The sequence below is a fragment of the Rhinopithecus bieti genome, unplaced genomic scaffold, assembly GCF_001698545.2.
Source record: "Rhinopithecus bieti isolate Rb0 unplaced genomic scaffold, ASM169854v2 scaffold_11273, whole genome shotgun sequence".
NCBI classification, from domain to species: domain Eukaryota; kingdom Metazoa; phylum Chordata; class Mammalia; order Primates; family Cercopithecidae; genus Rhinopithecus; species Rhinopithecus bieti.
Window position 1 is genome coordinate 910864 of NW_016806694.1, and position 2928 is coordinate 913791.

General features: G+C 49.0%; 1 long non-coding RNA gene across 3 annotated transcripts in view; it reads left to right on the plus strand.

Moving 5' to 3' along the window:
* The first annotated feature begins 156 nt into the window (after positions 1 to 156).
* Positions 157 to 2928, plus strand: part of LOC108533095 (uncharacterized) — a 28893-nt gene continuing 26121 nt past the window's right edge. For all 3 annotated transcript variants that reach the window (XR_001886649.1, XR_001886650.1, XR_001886651.1), the window contains exons 1-2: positions 157 to 441; positions 2254 to 2366. This is a non-coding gene — a long non-coding RNA (uncharacterized LOC108533095). The remainder of the gene's footprint in view (positions 442 to 2253; positions 2367 to 2928) is intronic.

Sequence of the window (2928 nt, forward strand, 5' to 3'; positions counted from 1 at the left end):
GCCTCGCCCCGCCCCCTGACCCGTCAAGCCCCGCCTACCCCCGGGCCGTCACGCCTCGCCCCGCCCCCTGGCCCGTCAAGCCCCGCCTACCCCCGGGCCGTAACGCCTCGCCCCGCCCCCTGACCCGTCAAGCCCCGCCTACCCCCCGGGCTGTCACGCCTCGCCCCATCCTCCCGCCCCCTCAAGCCCCGCGCTGTCTTCGGCCCGGCGTGGCCTGCGAGACTGGTGCGGGTGCCTCCGGGCTCTGACCGTTCCGCGGCGGAGGTTGCTCTGCAAAAGGGGAGTTACCTGTGATGAGAAGTAGAAAGAGCTTATTGGTATACTGTGCAAATGAAGAAAGATGAAGAAGTGAAGACTGCTCTCACGGTCCTCGTCCATGAATCATTTAAGTCGACGTTTGGATGTGTTTCCCCCCAGACACGTGCGAGGCGCGCGGAGCAGGTGGAGAAGGCGAACCGTGGGTGTGGTCAGGAGCCGCGCTCTGCAGGGAAGGCTGAAGAGCAGGGAGGGCCGGGGAGACGCCTGAGGGGATGACAAGCAGTCCAGGCTCGGCAGCCCAAGAGCGAAGGCTGCACGGGGAGGAAAGTATCGGAAGTAGTGGTTTAAATGTGTCAACATTTTACCGGCAGACCAGGCCTGGGGGTTCTAGGAGCCACCACGGGGTAGAGAAATAGGAGGAATTACAAGAGTCCGCCTGTAGAAACGTGTCATCCCGGGGGAAGGAAGCGGCCGGGGGAAGTGGCTGCCTGCTCGCCGGGAGCCAGAGTCCTCCGGGGAAAGGAAGTGAGGAGGACCAGACCCCCGGGAGGAGGCCTGGCTCAGATCACGGATTCTGCCAAAACGGGAAAGTGGAGGAGCCTCTTCCGAGAGGCCAAGGACTCAGGGGGTTTGCTTATCAGGAAAAGGCATTCTAGAGGGCGTACTGATAAAGTTTAGGATGGAGACGTTGGAAGCTTGCGTCAGGGGAGCAAAAGTACAGGAAAAAAAAAAAAACGAAAAATGAGGCTGTAGAAAATCCCTTTGGATTTTGGCCAGGAATGACAAGAATGTGAGGTATAGTAAGATTAGCAGGCTGGAAAGGTTTTTAAATAATTGGTCCCAGCTGTCCCCTGACGGATTGCATAGAAACCTGCCAAGAGAAGTGGCGAAATGACCTTTTTCAACCGTAAATAAGATTGTATTGCTACTTTAAGAGGTGGACCCCACCTCTTACGATAACTGATAACAACTATAACTTTTTTGAAGGTCAAAGACACTCATATCCAAAGAAAGTGCTCACTATAAAAGTCCAATCAAAATATATTGATTATTATAAAATACCAAAACAGTTTTAAAATCTTTTAATTCAATTTAAATAAAAACAGTAAACGGATCAGTGGTTGCCAGAGATTATCAGAGTGGAAGTGAGGTGTTGAATTAGGTGGAGCAGTGGATTTTTTAAAATAGACTTTAGTTTTTAGAATACTTTCAGGTTCACAGCAAAATTGAGCAGAAAATAGTTCCCGCGTGTACCCATACTCCCACACATGCACAGCACCCTCCACTGTCAACGTCCCATACCAAAGTGGTACCTTTGTTATGATCAGTGAACCTACATTGACACGTCATTATCACCCAAAGTTCAGGACTGGTGGCTAAGTTACTCTGTAATCCAGCACTTTGGGAGGCCGAGGCAGACAGATTATTTGAGCTCTGGAGTTCAAGACCAGCCTGGGCAACGTGGCGAGACCACCGTCTCTACTAAAAATACAAAATAAAAATACAAAAAAAAAAATCCCCAGGAGTGGTGGTAGAGCTGAGATTGTGCCACAGCACTCCATCCTGGGCAACACTATCTCAAAAAAAAAAGGGGGGAGACATTATCTCAAAACATTCTTGGTGTTTTATTCTATGGGTTTTGGCAAATATATAATGACATGGATCCACCGTTATAGTATCACGCGGAACAGTTTGACTGCCCTGAAAATCCTTAGTGCTCCTGTTCATCCCTTTCTTCTGACAACACCTGGCAACCGCTGATCTTTCCACTGACTGCAAGGTTTTGACTTTTCTAGAATGGCATATAATGGGAATCTGGGAGTGGCTAGCCTTTTCAGATTGCCTTCCTTTAATAATAATATGCATTTACGCTTTCTCCATGTCTTGTCTTGATAGTTCATTTCTTTTTAGTGCTGAATAATATTCCATTGTCAGGCTGTAACAATGTTTATTCATTCACCAACTAACGGGCATCCTGGTTGTTTCTGTGTTTAGGCAATTATCAGTGAAGCTCCTACAAACATCTGTGCACAGGTTTTTGTGTGGACACGTTTGCAACGCCTTTGGATAGATACCAAGAAGCATGATTGCTGGATCATATAGTAAGAGTAAGTTTAGTTTTGTTTTTGGGGGTTTTGTTTTGTTTTTTGAGACAGGGTCTCACTCTGTCATGGCAGACAATCATGGCTCACTGCAGCTTTAAATTCCCTGGGTTCAGATGATCCTCCCACCTCAGCCTCCCAGGTAGCTGGGACTACAGGCACAGTGCCACTGCACCCAGCTAATTTTTCTATTTTTTGGAAAGGTGGGGTTTCACCATGTTGACCAGGCTGGTCTCAAACTTCTGGGCTCAAGCAATCCTCCTGCCTTGGCCTCCCAAAGTGCCTGGATTACAGGCATGAGCCACTGTGCCTGGCCTGGTTTTACAAGAAACTTACAAACTATCTTCCAAAGTGGTTGTGTCAGCTGGGCCTGGTGGCTAAGTTACCCTATAATCCAGCACTTTGGGAGGCCGAGGCGGACAGATTATCTGAGCTCTGGAGTTCAAGACCAGCCTGGGCAACGTGGCGAGCCCTGTCTCTACTAAAATACTAAATAAAATACAAAAAAATAGCCCCAGGAGTGGTAGTGGAGCCAAGATTGTGCCACAGCACTCCATCCTGGGCAACA